Source organism: Rattus norvegicus, chromosome 19, assembly GCF_021556685.1.
Source record: "Rattus norvegicus strain SHRSP/BbbUtx chromosome 19, alternate assembly SHRSP_T2T, whole genome shotgun sequence".
Taxonomy (NCBI): Eukaryota; Metazoa; Chordata; class Mammalia; order Rodentia; family Muridae; genus Rattus; species Rattus norvegicus.
In genome coordinates, this window is record NC_141552.1 from 40,033,158 (window position 1) to 40,052,773 (window position 19,616).

A 19,616-nucleotide genomic window follows, 5' to 3' on the forward strand; every position below is an offset into this window, starting at 1 on the left:
CATGGCGCGCTTTCCACGGGGGCCGTTAATGATAGGAAAGGCCATGAGTACGCACATGGTGGAGTCTCTGCTCTAACCGTCTTTATGTCTGCTGCATGTACATCCCTTTGGGGGGTGGGTAACTGGACAGAGCCCTAGGAACCGGACACGAGGAGTATCTGACTTGGTTTACCCCGGTGCTCCACCTGTATTTTAATCTGCCAAACTTTTCTTTGTCCTGAAAAGTTTAGTACAATCAGCCTAAAGTGCTAGCTTCCTACTGTGTGCAAGACAAATCCTGAGGGGAGAGAGTCTGCAGGGCACCTGCGATGCAGCAGAGAACGTGACCTGAAGCTGCTTCCATGAGCAGGTGTGAGGCAGGGTCGCACAGGTAGAAGTTCTGTTTTTTTGTTTGTTTGTTTGTTTGTTTTGTCTTCAACGAGAAGTCAGTTTTACATAAATCAGGGCTGCCCAGCAAAAACATTGCTAGCCATTCATGATCTGAATTTGGTGTATGACTTATGGTATACATTAAAGCCATGAGACATCTGTTTTGTAATACATGAGGCAGTGGAATTGCTCATTAGTAGCCCTTTTAAGATAAGCTATACGGTCTGCCCTTTCTCCCTTCTTAATTCCAGCGAAGATCATTTTTGTTCCAGCGATCTGTGACATCCTCACGATAGCCAGAGGTCACAGGGGCTGGCTCAGAACTCTGAAATAACACATCAGTAAGACTGAGGGACTGTAAAGGCTGGTGGAGCCCTTGTGCCTTTCTTCCTTTTTGCACCCTGTGAGGCAAGCAATTTCCTCTGTGATGTGCTCTTACAATGATCCATCTATCCATCTGCCAAAAAAATAAATAAATAAAACGGGGTTGGTCTGATTGACAGAGTAGGTAAATAAACCTTTCGTTTATAAGGTAAATTACAGTGACTCAAGTTGACTCAAGCAATTCCCATTTAAATGTCTCTAATTAGCCCAAAGACGCATAGGACCCGGCATACAGTAGGGCTTGGATTTAGAAGGGGCAATTAAGGAGTCAGAACAGTTAAGTAACCTTAGGATATGATACTTTCTATTTAATTTTTATTTTTCTGTTGTGTGTGGAAAGAGGTATTGAGATGAGGGCCCCAGCTGGCCTCAAACTCAAACTGAGACTGACTTTGCTCAGAAGGCAACCCTCTTGCCTCTGCCTCTCATGTTATGCAGTTTTGGGGTGGAGAGGAGGGGTGGGGGGGGAGGTCGATGTCAAATCACTAGCTAGTTTCTGAGGACTGGGGGAGCAGGTCCTAAAGCAAGGTTGGCTGTCTACTTTTATGCAAGTGTCTAGGTTTACTAGGAATGGCATTGGGCCACATAAGGTTAATGCTAGGAGAAGGAGACTGAGACCCAGCTGTGGCTTGCTTCATCAGCAAGCCTCCAGAAAGTGCCCTCCTGAGAACAGGCAAGCTTGGGGCAGTCCACAGTAAACCTCCACAAAGCTCTCTTGAGGCAGAGCTTGTGTGTTCTACAGAAAACACCACCGCTAGGCTCTCCCAATGCCACCTTCCAACCGTGTCTTAGGCTTTGTTTCAGACCACGCCAAGCAGCATCTTGGCACACACGATACCCCACAGAGCACCTCAGCTTGGTTTTGGTAGTCTGAGTGATAGAAAGCTCCATGCCAGGTCTGAATGGGTTCCAGCAGTGGAGCTAGGCAAGCCATTCAGCTGCATATTGGTCTGATTTCCTCGGCTGTAAAGTGACCACTGCACTTTACAGGAAGACCACGTGTCTTCCTGAACTAGAATCATTATTCAAGAAGCCCATGTGAAGTCGATCACCGGGAAGGCAAATGCCCGTCCTCGGTCACCGTCCAAGGGCAAAGCATCCATTTAGAGTGCCCTGCAGACCTCACTGATCATCAGCCCACCTAAACATATCAGGGGGAGAAAAGCATTTCTTTCTAAAGTGGAAATTACCTCTCTCCAAATTAGATATGTAAAAACTCTTTAAAAATAAAAATAAAATCTGTAGATCCTGCGGGGTTTGGGCTAGGTTTCCACACAACGCTACCCGAGAATGCATTTTTTTTTCCAGAGCTGGGGACCGAACCCAGGGCCTTGTGCTTGCTAGGCAAGTGCTCTACCACTGAGCTAAAACCCCAACCCCACGAACGCATTTTTTGTTTGCTTTACTATGATGAAAATTTTCTGAAGATCTTTGGTTGTTTTTATCACCCACAGGTGGGAAAGTGTAGCAAAGTACATTAACAGGAGAGGCAGAAAGCAGGGCTGAGAAAAGCTGTCTTCCTCCTGTGCTAGCCAAAGATCATATCCACACGGTCAGGAAACATGTGTGCCAGGAATCCAGCTATATGGATGATAACTGTGCATGGACTGCATTGATTTCCAATGCCCACCCTTCTGTAATGCTTACATGCCAGTTTTCAGACATGTGGACTTCAGTTCAAGGTTAGAGAGCCAGAGGCAAGGATCAGTCACCGTCTAATGAACGGCTATGTCCATTGAGCATCATTATATGTTGACACTTCCGGAGAAAGAGTGGCGTGTGCTGGCAGCCCTGGGCCTGAAGCGCTTCACTCCCTTTCTTCAAGACCCTGCCTCCAGGACTCAGTTTCTCCATCTTTTTGGGTTACTGACTAAGCCCCAATATCAGAAAGTTAATATCAGCACCAGGTATCAATAAGAGATACAGAAAGTGGAACTGGTTAAAGCAAAGCCCAGCTAGGGCTGACTGGAACTGCCTGTTCTTCTGAGTCTGCCTTCACCTCAGCACCACCAACTTCCACTAAGAACTAGATAAACTAATAAATACTTATAAAATATATATGCATTAACATATAAAATTACACAAATATGTATCATGAGGCCCATGCTGAAATATTTTATATAAGCAGCATAATATTGGGATAGCCCATTAAGTTAGAAATTTAAGACAACTTTTTTTTTTTGCATGAAGATTCAAAGCAATAGATACTCAGAGAACACTGCAAACTAAGCCATGATATCGGCCACTGAGTTAATTAATATACACTTTCTGTGTTCAACAAAATCTCAGCCCTTTTCATTCCTTTGTCAGTGATCAGATAGCTTTAATATTTATTTTACTTTTTCTGTGTGTATGTGCCTGTGTGTATGAGAATGCAGGTGATACCAGAAGAAATTGTCAGAACTCCTGGAGCTGGAGTTGCAGGTGATTGTGAGGCATCTGACGTGGGTGCTGGGAACTGAACTAGGTCAGACCTCTGCAAAAGTGGGACTTGACCCTAACCACTGAGCAATTTCTCCAGCCCCACATGATCACGATTTCACCTGATTTGAATTCTGTCTGTTCTCAACTCTCACGCTACCTCTTTCTAACTTGACTCTCTCTGGCTCTGTCTCTCTGTCTCTCTCTGTCTGGGTGTCTCTCTCTTCTTCCCTCCCTCGCTCATATCTGCTCCCGCAGTGCTGACCACATTTATTTGAAAATCTCCACACACATTGCCTTGCATATCTCTGGCCCTTCTCACAGGGAGTTTCCTAACTGTCGGGTCTAATAGATTCTGCAGGGCCCACAGGTTCGGCACATTGGTTGGAAACCAGGAAGTCCTGAGCATGTGTTTGATAGAGAAATAAGCTAGGTATTTTTGAAAGTCTAAGTAAGTTATTCTAATGCAATCTAAGTTGATTGATACAAGTCAAGACTACTGTATCTACCCTCTGTTCCTTTAGAATATTGGAAGATGGGGAATCTGGTCTAGGGAAAAAAAGCAAGACATAGGGAATGGGGGAAAAAGGAAGAAAGGGGTGGAGGAAAAGGAGGTGGAGGAGGAGGAAGAGGAAGAGAAAGGGGAAGAAGAGGAGAAGGAGAAGGAGAAGAAGGAGAAGGAGAAGGAGAAGGAGAAGGAGAAGGAGAAGAAGAAGAAGAAGAAGAAGAAGAAGAAGAAGAAGAAGAAGAAGAAGAAGAAGAAGAAGAAGAAGAAGAAGAAGAAGAAGAAGAAGAAGACGATGACAAGGACGAAGAAGAGGAGGAAACAGCAGCAGCAGCAACAATCAGGATTTTCTTAGAAGTCTTTTTACTTAGAGCTCTGAAGTAGCTGTCAAAACACTGCTCCGTCATTATCTCCCACACAAAGCATTGTCTGAACAGCTGCTCTAGTCAGCTATTTCTGGTGTTAAACAATCTTTGATCGCCTGAGATAACGAAACCAAATTATGGCCCTCAAAATAACCATTGTCAGCATCTTCAGCCCAGGAGCATCTTACGAAGCAGCAGGAAACTCGGTGGGTGGGGAAGCGATGTGCTTAGCCTTTCCCCTTGGTTGAGGTGACTGGAGGGTCTGTATGCTTGGTCACCCTAGATAGAGGCTGAAGGTGCGACAAACTATTGTTTAATAGAATATTAAACGACATAGAAATGTATCAAGAACTTGGAAATTACATGGGCCGTTCCTGGTGTGGGTTTGTGTCTTCAAGGGAGGAGAATGCAGTGCACATGGCAAGGTGCTTCTGTGGTCCTACCATGCAGACCCTTATATAACTTTCATTGGCCCATGTGTGTACATATGTTAACAATAATGTATGTTGCGATATATATGTATATATGTGTGTATATGTATATATATATATGTATATATGACATAGTAGATATACATATATGTGTGTGTGTGTGTGTGTGTGTGTATATATATGACATAGTAGATACCCTGGGGGGTGGGAATGTAGCTCAGTGTGCCTGCCATTCCAGAGCCCTGGGTTCACTCCTCTATAACTGTATAAACCACAGTGACTGCACATATCTGTAATCCTAGGACTTGGGAGGCAGAGGCAAGAGGATGGGAGTTCAAGGTCATCCTAAGTTATGTACTGATTTCCAGGCCAAATCACCACCAACCACAAGGAAGGTAGGGAGTGCTTGCCTTCCCTGTACTATAATTTTTAAATCTGATAAATTTGATTAGCTGACTTTAATCATGCAGTGTTTTCCTACATAACTAGGCCATGCCATTCATTGTCCTAGGAGAGGGCATTTGAATTTATCACCTGTTTTTGTTTATTATAATAGGTATGCGATTAAATTCTGGATAATAAATCTTAAGGCACCTGAGCACAGTTCTTTGGAATGGTTTTGCCGGATGCTAGAGTAAGTGTATCCCTAAGCCTTATTAGATATTACAGAAATATTCTTAAAGGTGGCCATGCTGATTTTAGCCATTCCAAGAACTTGGTAGTGTCTGTTTCCCCATGACACCGCCAACAAGATTTGTTTTTAGCCAATCCAAAGGGTTTTAAAAACGCTGTGGACAAGTTGAATGCTTCAATTTGCATGTCTCTGGTTCTTCAACAGCCAAGTACATTGGCCTGTTCCTTCTCAGAGCGTAATCTGCCACTCCTCCTGTGCTGGCATTTGTTGAAGGGGATCAGGTTGGACCTTCTGAGTCTACTCCTTCAGAGACCTTGATTGGCGCACGCAGTCCATTTCTATTCGTGTCAGCAAGGGTTCATTGATCATTCTAAAGCTAGAGAAGCAGTATGCCCAGGCTTCCATTTTGGATTGATCACATCCTGCCTTCTTATCTGGGGTAATGGAAGGTTTCTGGAGGTCTCCAGGCTGCACTTTATTCTAGCTGCTCCTCTCTGGATGTCAACGATCGCTCCCGGGACACTTTAGCGCTTGTGCAGGTAACATGATATAGCACAGAACCTAATTTTAAGAAGCAGTGGAGAGCCCACCCAGGAGGTCAGTTTTACATTCCTTTCAGCCTGGTCCCTGTGCCTGCTGATTTCTTTTCATGCCATTGCCCAGGGTGTCAAGTGCTCTGAAATTTCCGTTTTTAATTATTTTCTCCTTCCTAGTTTACTTCTATACCTCTCACAGTCTACAAGGTTTACCCAGCTTATGGGTGTTGGCATTTAGTCTAGGCTCTGCCCCACAGTTACCTGGCAACAGCCAGGTATGTCTGACTCACTATAAAAGGGGCTGCTCACCCCCCTCCTCTTGCTCCTTATTCCCTCTCTCTCCACATGCTCATGGCCAGCCTCTATTCCCCATGCCCAGAATAAACTCTATACTATACCATCCTGTGGCTGGTACCTCAGAAGGGGAAGGGATGCTTCAGCATGGGCCCACAGGGGCGCTCCCTTCACTCACACCTTACCTTGTCTCCACCAAACATATCTCTCTTATCTTTTTGTAAAACACAGCAGCCAGATACTACTTCTTTTCCATAGTCTTCCTAGGTCAGCATCCAGTGTGACCCACTCAAGTGTTCTGGTAACTAACTGCTCCCTTTTCTAGGCTCTGGCAACCGCCTTTCACTTAATTATACACTACAGGAATTAGCACATTGTTTTCCCATTGAAAATCCTGAGGTATTTTCTTCCTGGGAGTCCTTTGAAGGAAAGCACTCATATTCAGAACATGGCGATGCCCAAAACAAGAGAACCTTCAAGCTTTTGGATTAGCAGAAGCCAAGGGTCGCTCCCAAACTTACACATCTTCATGGCAGTTCTTCATAGAATAAAATAATTAAAAACAAAAGATCACACAGTCGATGGAGACTGGATGTAGGAGAGCCTGAAACTCCATTTCAAAGAGGTGGTATTCAAATGTATGTGAAGAAATCACTCTCTCCTCTAATTTCAGCACTAGTTTGAGATTTATCTATGGTTAATTGCGTCGAAAGCGGGAGAATTTTAGGGGAAAGGCAAATCTTCCTGGCCCAGTTTCACAACTCAGCCTGGTGGTGAGCAGTTGGCAAAAGCAAAACAACCAAAAGCCTTCAGACCTCAGACTAGCCCATCGGCAGGCTTGTCCCCAACACAGAGGCAGGGCGAAGGGCTTCCTGGCGATGGCTGGGACCGGGGCAAAGGTGCTGTGTTCAGATGCCAGGGCAAGCATCGACAGCCCTCTGACTGTGCAAGCACCTGGGTCCATGGAGTCACCATGAACAGCACGATGGCCCCAGAGGTCAAGGTGGCCAACATTGTGCATGATGGAGAAGGGACACAGGCAATGACAGTCCTCTGTGTGAAGAGGTGAGAGGTTCAGAGAGAGGCTTGTCACAGGGGTGGCTGTGGCCTGAAATGGCACTGTGTTTCCCTCTGTTTTATAACCTACAACATATTAGTTATTTTCAAGTTTATGTATTACTGGGCATAAAGGAAAGATTAAAGGGCTATGAGAATTTCAAGGTAGAACAGTCTGAGGATAATTTCATTGTCTTAAATATCATTTATTGTTCCACTCCTAGCATCTTCTGAGAAAAGAGCTCTCTACAGCTCATCTTAGCTTCTAACTGCTGCCCATGATGTTGCCCTAGCTACAGACCTAACAGGATAGTCTCAAGGAAAAGTGTGGTTGTCTCTCTCTCTCTCTCTCTCTCTCTCTCTCTCTCTCTCTCTCTCTCTCAGAAGAGAGGGCAAGACAGAGAGAGAGAGACACACCACACACACACACACACACACACACACACACACACACACACACACACACACAGAGAGAGAGAGAGAGAGAGAGAGAGAGAGAGAGAGAGAGAGAGAGAGAGAGTAGTCTACTGTTGATGGAGAGAATACTCCAAAGCGCAGCAGCGTCAGGAATACACCACTGGGTCTGTTAGCCATTCCAGTATTTCCCAAACTGGCCGTGGTTAAGAAGCAGTTTGTACGTATGCTTGTGATTTTCAGTTTCTGTGGCAGTCCAAATGAAAATGGCTCCCATAGGCTCGTGTTTGCACATGTAGTCCCCAGTTGGTTGAAATCTTTGGGAAGGATTAGGTGCGGCCTTGTTGGAGGAGGTGTGTCCCTGAGGGTGGGTTTTGGGTTCAAAAGCATTCCTGTCACACCATTGCCAGCCGGCTTCTCTGCCTTGTGATTGTGTCTCAAGCCGTGATAGACACTGTTAGAGCAATGTCTGCCACCACGTTTCTTACTCTGATGATCACAGACTTCTCTCTCTGAAACTATCAAGTCCCAACTCCTCTTCATAAGTTGTCTAGGTTCTGGTGTTTTGTCACAGCAATGAAAAGTAGCTGAGGTGGTTTCCAATGAACTGAAGACTTTTACAAAATGCAGCAGTAAAAGGGTATATGGCATAAAAAGCAAGGACCATGTTTTGTTGTTAAATTCAACAGATAAATTACTCTAAATTTCTAAATGCTCAATCTCAAGTTTCTATTCATAACTGGGAGCAAAAACGATAAACAGTTCAACGCTATGTCTTTTAAGTAACACTAACCTAGCCAAGCATGGTGACAGATCTAATAATGACTAATGCGAGAAGCCTCAGTTTGAGGTAAGCCGGGGCCACATAGTGAGATACTATCTTAAAAGTAATAATAATAAACTAAACACGTCCCACTAAATAAAGGAAAGGAAGGCTCTAGAGCAGTGGTTCTCAACCTTTCCAATACTGCAGCCCTCGGGTCGCAGTGACTCCAACCATGATATTATTTCATTGCTACTTCATACCTATAATTTTGCTGTTAGGAATTGTAATGTAAATATCTGATATGCAACTCCTGTGAAGGGGTCATTTAGTCACCCTCCCCCACAAGTGACAGTGACTCACAGGTTGAGAACCACTGATCATTTTCTCGGGGGTCTGCTATCAGACTCCTGTGTACAGTTTTTAGAAGTACCCTTCAGTTCTAATTTTTTTTTTTCCAGAGCTGGGGACCGAACCCAGGGCCTTGAGCTTGCTAGGCAAGCGCTCTACCACTGAGCCAAATCCCCAACCCCTACCCTTCAGTTCTATAACTCAGCTTCCAGTCTGAGAAAATATGCTGTTGTCGAAATGCAAATGAAAACAAAAGCCTACATCACTTCTCAGTCGAGGGCAGGAATACATGAATGGAGGAGAAAGGTTTTATTCTCTGGGCGTTGATCCCACAGGGCACTGCTTTCAAAGTGTTGAGAGAACCTGATCTAGTGTATCAGGTGATCCCCAGAGACCCTTACCTCATCTTGCAAAAAAAGGAAACAGGTTTAGAGAGTCGAGAGCCAGGGCAGGTGAGTACCCTCAAGTGGTTTTTGGAAGAACACAGCAAGTGAGCAGTCAGTAGGAGAGAAGGCAGCTGAAGCTTTTCTATTTCCTACCTCAAAAGAGAAAGCACAGACTGGCTTCTAACTAAACAAACAGAGCAGGAGGCTGCCGTCTGAGAGCGCTTTATCTGCCGAGCCTTTGGGTAAAAGCCAATTAGTGTGTGCTGCTCCAGGCTCCCAGGAACCTGGAAGGCCAAGTCTTCCAAGAGCTGCTCCAGTCTGCCCAGAAAGGACATCCTTTTAAAGTCACACATGCCACATTCAATTGCATAAAAGGAGAGAATCTGGAAGGACTTTTTTCCTTCCCTTTGGGGCAGTGGCTTAAAGGAATCACCAGAATACAGTACAGCTCAGTGCAAACCTTGCCTTACCTCCCACTCAGGGCTAGTGAGGCCAGCCAGGCCTTGAACGCAGCTAAGGACAGCCATGAAACTGGCCAACATAAAATCATAAGGTTACTTAAAATTTTATGACATTGTTTTCCCTTCTCTTTTGTTGTGACTCAGCTGTGCTGTTCATGAACTTCGGAGAGGACAATGCTGTCACACTACCAAATGGTTGGATGTGCCTGACTGCTACGTCATTGGCAGGGTCCAGCAGACAAACAAAAGTGTGGGTTCCGCACGCAGCTAGGGGGATGGCTCAACCAGTACAGTACTTGATGAGGTTCAGATCACCTGAGTGAAAAGTCAGCAAATGTCTGTAATGCCAAAGCTGGGGAAGCCAAGACACAAAGATCCTGAGGGCTTGTGGGCCAGCCAGCCCAGCCAAACTGGCTACTTCCAGATTGAGTAAGAGACCTTGTCTCAAAAACCAAGGGCCATTGAGGAATACACCAGACATCAACTCCCGGCAACACAAATACAAATACACACACACACACACACACACACACACACACACACACACACACGCACGCACACACACTCGCACACTGCAGAGGGGCAAGTGTTAGGGTTTAAATCTCGCCCCGAGCCCGGACAGAACATACCAACACAACATGGTTTCACGTGGAGAGGTTTAATGAGAGAAGAGGAGAGGAGAGGAAAGGTGGCCGGCCATGGGGATGTGGAGGGAAGGGGAAAGGGGGGGGGGGGGCAAGAAGAGAGAAGAACAAAGAGTAAGAGGGGGTAAGAGGGAGAGGAGGGGGCAAGCAGTTCCTTATATAGTCAGGCAGGCTGGCTGTTGCTAGGCAACTGTGGGGCGGAGCATACCTGGCTGTGGGGGTGGAGCTTAGACAGAATACCAACAGCAAAGAAGCAAAGAATTGTCTTTGTTAGAGACAATTTCCTTTTCAAAGATGGCGCCATTAGGACATTAAAACACAGTGCAGGTACCTCTGCCCAGAAGTTTCTCCAGGAAGCATCCCTGACCCCAACTGGTGCTCTCAGCATGTCACAAGGGAGCTTGCTGTCCTCTGCCTTTCAATTGGGATTAATTCTGCTCCAGCACAGACCAATGAGATGACAGGACTGAAGTCGGATAAAAGGCACGCTGCTACAAGCCAACGGCGGTGAGCAGACAGCCGCTGTTTGATTAGACTCCAGCGGCTTCCATTCGCACAGCAGGAAGGCGTGCTGATTCTAATCTTGTTTACAGGTAGGTCTGAAAACCCGAAACTGATCCCCTGGGCCAGCCAAGGTCATCTTGGAATTACTGGGAGAGGAGCTTCTGGTGCTGGGAGTCACTTTCCATTTTAACAGCTGAGAACCACTCTTCCTGGATGCCCCCGGACCTGATGCTCCCCAGCCTTGCCTCTCACAGAGGTGACATTTCTAAGAACCACTGTATCAAACTTCCTCCTAACCCCATAGAACTTCTATCTCTGAAAACCCACCAGCATCTATCAGCTATAGAACGCTACCTCTATAAGGAAATATTGCTGCTGTTATTGACAGCGTCATCACCATCGTCATCACCACCATCATCATCATCATCCAGCGTGTTTTTTGAGAAAGGGTTTGTCTGTGTAGCTCTGGCTGTCTGTAGACCAGGCTGGCCTCAAACTCAGAGATCCAGCTGCCTCTGCCTCCCAAGTGCTCAGACTAAAGGTGTGTGTGCACCACCATGTCCAGCATAATGAAATGTTAGGAGGCAGAGTAGTGCTGAATTAAAAGTTAACCTCTATGGTAACTTAAATATTTATTACATCAGTAGTTCTCAACCTGCATGTATGACTGGGGGTCAAATGACCCTTTCACAGGGGTCGCTCAAGACCATCAGAAAACACAGATAATTGTTTACATTATGATTCATAACAGTGGCAAAATTACCTATATGAAGTACCAATATTTGTTAGGGGGTCACCACAATGTGAGGAACTGTATTAAAGGGTCACAGAATTAGGAAAGTTAAGAACCACTGGAAATAAATCACAATATATCTATATAATAATAATGAGACATTAAAAATTCCATCTCCAAACAACTGTTTAATGGCATGGTGAAATGCACCTACTATGTTGGGGGGTGGGGGGAGCAAACCAAAACCTAAAACTAATATTTGTTTTGTATGACCTAATTTGTCAAAAAATATTATTTGTGTTAAAAACCACAAAGTATATATCAGATAAAGATTACAAAATAGATTTAAATATTAATATTAGGAGATGGAATAGGAATTTTAAAGTTTTCTCGAATCTGGGCTCTTGAAGTTTGGTCTGTTATGTATTATAATGCTAAATTCTATATCCGGAGGTCTGGTTGCCTCAAGCCTAGCTGTGAATTCTCACATATGCCTTGCTCCTTAGTTTAAAACTATTGGTTGAATACAGATGCCTACAGCCTATAGCTGGGCAGAAAGCAGCTGGGCAGGGCCTCCGTTCCTGGGCTTGGAGTCTGACGCAGAAATCACACCAGGAGAGAAAAGGAACTCTGGGAAAAAGAAAGGGGAAGAAGAAAGGACATCTCCTAGCAAAAGACAGGAGACAGGAGACAGGCATTACTATGGGCCTGGAAGGTATAGCTAGCCATGTGGCTGGATGGGGCTAGGTGGCCGGGTTAACTTAGCTGGTTGAGGGTCTGATCAGCTAACTAAGCTTTAAAATACTAAGAAGTCTCTGTGTGGTTATTGGGAACTAGCAGGTTAAGGAACAATTACTGCTATAATTTTCAGGATTAATTAATATCTACAGAATATTAATGACCATTAATTTACACTGGATTTTTAAAATTTTTCAAGGGCCAGAGATAAGGCCGAGGACCCAAAGTCTGTCCCAGTGCACGTGACACACACACACACACACACACACACACACACACACACACACACACACTGGGAAGCTTATGACTCCCTGTGACTCAAACTCTAAGGGATTTAATTCCTTCTGCTTTCCACAGGGCATGTGTGCACACAGGGACACAGGGACACACACACACACACACACACACACACACACATACACACACACACACACACACACACACAAATCTCAAATGTTCACTTAGTACTTTTATAATGAGAAAGTGAATAATTAAATATTTTTCCTAACCATATAGGTTGCACTGTCACTCAGGGAGATCACACAATCAAGTACACACAGGGCTACTGTCATTTGCGATGACTGTGGCAGCCTGAAGTAACCATCGGTCAGCAATCTCATTACAGGAAACTGGGGAGGCATCTCGGACCGTAGAGTGTTTGCCTAGCATTCGGGGAGCTCTGAATCCAATGCCAGCATCGAAAAAACTGAGCACCTGACAGTGTACGAGCCACATGCCTGTAATCCTACTTTAGGGAGATGGGGGTGGGGGAAGTGAAGGAGTGGGTCAAAAGTTCAAGGTTATCCTCCTGCCCTGGGCTAAGTAACATGAAAACACTTAGCATCTTCCCCAAAGCGCACTTTAGTGGAAAAGGAGCTGACCTTGCATTCTAGGGTAGACCGACCATCTCCCCCAATCCCCCCCAGTGTGTGTAGTTCAGAGCGCTTATCCATCTCACTGCCCTGTGTTGCTTCCCAGCTGTGGGAGCAGGGTGTTTCCCCGCTTGCTCGCCTAAGCCTTAAAAGCTATGAAAATGTACAACAATGCCAAGCAACCAGAGCCTCCAGGGACTAAGCCACTACCTAAAGACTATACATGGACTGACCCTGGACTCTGACCCCATAGGTAGCAATGAATATACTAGTAAGAGCACCAGTGGAAGGGGAAGCCCTGGGTCCTGCTAAGACTGAACCCCCAGTGAACTAGTCTATGGGGGGAGGGCGGCAATGGTGGGAGGGTTGGGAGGGGAACACCCATAAGGAAGGGGAGGGGGGAGGGGGATGTTTGCCCGGAAACCGGGAAAGGGAATAACACTCGAAATGTATATAAGAAATACTCAAGTTAATAAAAAAAAAAAAAGGAAAAAAAAAAAAAAAGCTATGAAAATGGAATGAATCAAGTGAATCGCACATTTCCACCATCGTGTATTCATTAAAGGCACAGTCTTTGGGCCGCTAGGCAAAGAAAAAGTTCTCTGCACTTACACCAGCTCAGGGAACTTCTAGGAAGGTGGATGCAATAAGAAATAAGTCTTCTAGTCGTGTGCGTGTACGTATGTCCGTGGGTGTGTGAATGTGATTGCCGCTGCATTCAAATGTGGAGTCTAGAAGACCGCTGTTGGCATCTCCCTCCATCACTGTCCACCTCATTTCTTGAAGCAGAATTCTGTACTGTGTTTGGAGCCCAAAATTCCTGCTAGCTGGGATGGTAAGCAAGTCCTGACTTTACCAACTGAGGAATCTCCTCACCCCTAAACCACACTCTTTCTTGACTTTGTAGTGATGTGTTTTTATTCATCTGTGTGTGAATTTGTTGGGTGTGTGTGTATGCACACATGTGTGCACATGTTTGTGGAAACCAGAGGACGATGTCAGGTGTCATCCTCAAGGACATGTCCTTGGCATTTCCTTTGAGTCAGGGTTTCTCCGTGGCCTGGGCTTCACCAATTAGACAAGGCTGGCTGTCCAGTGAGGCCCAGGGATCCTGTCTCGGCCTCTGCAGCTGGGTATGCACACTTGTCACCACACCTGGCACTTTTACCTTAGTGCTGAGATTATCTTGGTTCTCGTGGTTATTTGTGAGGTGAGCTCTTTACCCATTAAACGGACTCTCACACTTAATTGTTACACTGCCAAAATCATCATAAGTATTGTTATAGTTATGAAATGTGTACATATAACATGGGGAGTACAGAAATGGACTACTAAACAAAGAACCCACTGGAAGAGTTTATCAACAATGTCACTAAAATTGGCTCCTACTTCCTCTGCGCTCCCTGAGAACTGGCAACCTCTAGAGTAACACCTGTAACTGGACCTGGAGAAACAATGTGTCACAGTGTAGAATAGGCCGCCTTGGACCACCCAGTTAGAACAAAGGATTGATCGGTAGCCTCGAGTAAAGAGAGAAGGCACCTATCACCATACCCTCTCAGGGATGTGAGCTGAGATACCAGAAGAAAAAAAGCCACATGGGGCCGGGGAAAGGGCAACATGAAAAAACAGAACGCAGGGAGCCAGGTAACAGACGCAGATGCTGAAGAGAGAGGAAGCCAGCCCCGAAGGGCATCGTGTGGCATCCCGGAGAACCAAAGAGCTAGAGTAGAAAGCCACTTTCGCCCATCTGTCTCCCATGGTCGTTTTGGTGTTCCAGATCTGGCTCTGGGTCCAGGTATCCTAGCAACCAAGCCCAAGTAATTGGATTCAAAATAACTTGAATGAGTCCCCGTTTAGTGTTACTCAGAGCCCAAATAAACCCCGGGCTGTCCCTGTGGCTCCATGGGCCTTTTGGAGTGTGCGCCACCTTTTACACTACAATGAGCCAAGTTCCTCAAGGTGCCCAGCATCAACCACAATTTAATAATACGCTTTCCTGCTTCGCATCCAAACATCCTAAAAGATGAAAAGTACAGCTGCAGAATAGACCAGCCATGCTAGCTACATGGGGGAGACAGAGCAGCAGTTTGCATTGGTGGTGGGACATCTCGTTTGACCTCAGCACACTGCACTCTCTCCTAGGCAGACTTCTGGCTCTGGGTAGTGTCAAGTGAAGGGATGCTTCTCCGAGAAAAGAAAACGTGAGCACAATCTCCATCAAAGGCCTACACTGAGTTTCAACACAGAAAATGGAGACTGGAAGACCAGGGCACCAACAAATGGCGTGAACGGAAGGAGGTTGTGAGCTGGGGTCTGTAACCAGCACCCACCCTTCTCTTCTCAAGGGCGTCTAGGGTAACATCAGTATCTTTCAGTATCTGAAAGTGACCGGTACGCGTAGTGGGGTTCCTTAGAGAACACACTGGACGCCAGTGGGATTTCCTAAGACGTCCAGGCTTGCATAGAAACACCACGTGAGTTATTCCTCTGAAATAGGCCCATGTTTGCAGAACTCGGGGTCACTGTGTGGGAAAGCAGTGTGCTGGGCTGGAGAAGCGTTTCTTTTCAAAACTCACTTCTGAGAAAGTGGTGTCTGCCTGTGCTGCTGGCTGTCAACCTGTCCCACGGACATGCTGCGATCTGATCTTACAGCAACGGTTGTGACAGCAGCAATTGTCCCATCCCTTACGTCTTCAGTGAGGAAACGGTGAGCAAAGATGAAGGGGGAGGGATTATTTCTTGTGTTACTGTTTTATGTATGAATGAGGAATTTTAAAGTTATGAAAACCGCGTTTGGTTGTTTTCAAACCTCACATTACATCTACAACACTAATATTATTCATCTTATGGAGGAAACTGCACAAAAATACACACATGGAGTCTAGAATTCCCCAAGGACACCAAAGCTGCCTGGACTCCTGGCACAGTGTTATGATATCTCCTGTGAAGTTCCTCCCACGTGGTGCTTCAAGACATCGCGTTTCCGTCAGCCAATGAGGTGCAATGCCGCATAAGGAGCTCTACAGTAGCCTTGTAGGCAGTGACTCTGAGAGGAAACATGTGACCTGTTTGTTATAAAAATTACCTTTTCCTCAACACTTTCCAACAACCACCTATGGTTGGTTGGAGCCCACAGATGACGAGGGACATTGGTACTACTTTGCTCATTTAAAGAATTTCCCCACAAACCAGGTCTGGAGGAGGAGGGACTTAACACTTGGTCTCAGTCTACTTTTGGATTTAATGAAATACAGTGACAGTGGGAGGGAGAGTCACATAAAAATAAATATCGTGGGACGTTCTTAAAAGGTAATTGTACGCATGGATGCCTTCCCACTAGTGTTTCCCAACCAATGTCCTCACTGAATACACAAGGGAGTTTCTGCTCTTCCTGGGGTGGTTGGGGCACCCTGAAAACCGGTTACAATGCTGCTGCCGAGGGTCAGCCAAAGTTCCCTGATGCAGAAGCAACTCTCTGCCGTTTGGATTGACAGAGAAGAGGGAAAAAAAAGAAGAACTCAGATTCCTTTTCTGTGGTCTTGCTCTGTTCTCGTGAGAGATCTTCCCATGTAGCCCGAGGTGACCTTGGACTCTCAGGCTCCAGCCTCTACCTTCTCAGTACCAGGGTCACAGGCCTGTGCCACCACACATTGCTTTGGTTTTGTTTCTAGTTCAAGGCGCTTCTTCAAACTGTGGGGGCCTGCTTACTACACAAACGACTACGGAACTCAGTGATTTACCATCCCTGTCCTTTTATATGTGACGTGGCTCTAATTTGCCTTGGGCACAATATTTCACTTAAGTCTAGCACAGTAGTTCCCAACCTTCCTAATGCCGGTGACCCTTTAATACAGTTCCTCATGTCCTGTAGACCCTCAACCAATTATTTCATGGCTACTTCATAACTAACTTCATAACTACTGTTATGAGTTGTAGTGTAAATCTCAGTGTTTTCCCGTGGTCTTAGGTAATCCCTGTGAGGGTTGTGAACGCTAGTCTGGTATGTAGTGGTCACATTAATCGTTCACCTCATCTGAGCATGGTCAAGGGCAGCACTAGGCACCACACCCCAGCTCCTGCTCATTCCCAAACTGGCCCTGGGCTTGGCGAGGGACCAAGCCTCTGGAATCTTGGGGAGAGATTGGGAAGTCGGGTTCTTCCCAGTCATGGTGGCCTGAAGATGTGACTGGGAGAGGGGTGTGCTCTGTCCTTTTGGGGATTTCCCTGGCTGCAGCAAAATATGGCTATGACTGGCCAGATAGGAAAGCCATTGTACTCTGTGCCCAACCCCTTCATTCTCTAAGTCCGTTTGCCACAGCTGCTCAGTGCTGCTCTGAGAAACACCGACAAGGACCCCTCAACCTCTGTGGCAGGTTACTTTGGAGCGTGCTGAAACCCTTTCCCTTCCTAGGTGTGTTATAATGCAAAGCAGGTGTCAGGGCTCTGTGGTGGCCTCGACAGTGCACATGAAAGCCATTTAGTCACTACTAGGTTAGATGCTATTTCTATACCTTTAACTTCAGTGTGTATATGGCAAATCAGAATTGAGAGCTTATTATTTCCCAATGTTAGCCTGTATATATGTTTGGCTTGCATATGTTTACAAACGATATGGCTTTTTTTTTTCATTAGCATGGGCATAGAAAAGACATCTTCCCTATCTTTGCCTTCGTAAGGGCAGACAGTTCCACTTGTAAAGGTGTTCATCTCTCTGATGTCTTTGCTCACCCCTTTGAATGAGCCCCAAGAACACTGGGTCAGAGTCCCATATATGGTCTACACCAGAGCCTCCATCCTCCTTGGCACCTTTCAGGGTAGTTCATAATGTATGTGCCAACAAACATGATTGAACTCTTTCTCAAAGAGCAAGCCAAATAATTAGAAAATTATTCCCCCTATAAAAATTGAAATAATTTTTAAGACAATCACTAGGGAAATTTCCAAAATAACTAACCTGTTTATCTTAAATTTGGGGGAGGACTCAGCAACCCAAAGATGTTAACTTGCAAGTTGTACTGGTCTATCCTGTCGAAACTCATATACACTGTGACTGTGAAGAACCCACGGAGGGCGAAGCAACAGAGGAGGGAGGTGTAAACTTCAGGGTTCTGTTTACAGGCTGCACAGCTTCCGAAAGTCACTTAGCCCGGCACAGCTTTCTGCATCTTTCCTAACACTCTCCCAAGGTTGTGGGGATGATCAGATAACATTCTACACAGATGGGTTTCATAAACTAGAGAACAGTGGTTCTCAGCCTTCCCAGTGCTGTGACCCTGATTTAGTACAGTTCATGTTGTGGTGAGCGCCAACTACAAAATTGTTTTCTATGTAAATTGATTTGCTGCTTCATAACCGTGATTTTGTTATTATTGTGAGGTAATGTAATTATCAGTGCTTTCCAATGGCCTTAGGTGACCCTGTGACAGGGTCTTTTGACTCTAAAAGAATCCAGAGCCACAGGTTGAAAACTGCTGCTGTGGATGCTCCTACTTGGGTAGTGAATTAGAATGAATTAGACAAAAGAAAGGAAAGCTCTAGTTACTTTTCTGTTGCTGTGATAAATGCCATGACCAAAAGCAACTTCATATTTCAGAGAAGAAGGAAGAAGCACATACACACTGCAGCTACTATGATGGCCACTTACTGAGTCTATATAAGAGGCAGAGACCTGAGGTAGCTAACCTGGTCTATCTGGCCACGTGACCAGCTCAACCTTATTATGACATAGTAAGAATCCTTCACAAAGTGGGAGAGTCATGCTTTTCCACCTCCCAGAACCATGGTCAAATAAACCTCTGAGTTAGCTTCACATGACTGCCTCGAAATGCATGAGGTATTACCTCAGAAGTGAAAAGGTTTATCATGGTTCACAGAGAATGCGGTCCAAAGCTGGGCAGACCCGCTGCTTCGGGTCTCTGGCTGAAGTGTCAAGTGGCAGTGGTAGGAGACACGTGAGATAGAAAATGGCTCATCTCACTGTCAGAGAAAATATTCCCAGAATCCCTTTGTAAGAGCACGGCCCACTGACCCAAGACCTCCACTCATTTTGCCTCTTGGAGATTCCACCATCTCCCAAGAGTGCTACCCTGGAACCAAACCTTTAATAAGTGGGCTTTCAGGGACACTTATCCAAACACTGAAGCTGTTTTCTTTCTCTCTGTCAAGCAACAGAAAATACACTAAGGGTGTTTTGATCAAACTGTCCCAAACCCTGGCTAACTACCCAGGCTACAAGGAATACTGTAGCTATAATAGATGTTCTCTCCTGTTCTGTCTCTATTCTGAAGTGTGACTACAGGCCCAGTTTTGTGAGGGATTCTCTGAGGAGTGCTTACATTTGTAATGGTCTTACCACAAGATCATCTTGCTCGATGGTGTCTAGAACTATGGCCCAGTGCACAAATGCCTATTCTGGTAGCTGCCCCACATTCCATTTCTCCAGACCCAGAGTCCTTTTGGTAGGTAGTACCTGCCTCTCTTCACCTAGACCCTTGCGAACCCTCTATGAGAGGCACAATGTCTCCATGCTAGCTTTAATACAGGTCCAGTCCTGGCCTGGACTTGTATCCTACAAGGCCAGGCTCCATTGGAATTAATAGGTGATGTCCAAGGTACAGTGATGGGAACCTCTAGGGAGTGACATGGAGACGATAGGAAGGAGCATTCTGAGATGCTCCAATGGCCACGGCCACTTCCCAATAGACTCGTATTCTTGAAAACTGCAGGGGAACACCTAAAGGCTAAGAAACCCT

The 19,616-nt window shown here is 45.6% G+C and overlaps 1 protein-coding gene and 1 long non-coding RNA gene across 2 annotated transcripts in view; one reads left to right on the forward strand and one right to left on the reverse strand.

The window, feature by feature from the left end:
* Positions 1–19,616, reverse strand: part of Tbc1d9 (TBC1 domain family member 9) — a 101,106-nt gene that overhangs the window by 56,953 nt on the left and 24,537 nt on the right.
* LOC108348918 (uncharacterized) lies at positions 10,237–16,177 on the forward strand. Its single transcript, XR_015644057.1, has 2 exons — positions 10,237–10,607; positions 15,007–16,177. It is a non-coding gene; the product is annotated as an uncharacterized LOC108348918 (long non-coding RNA).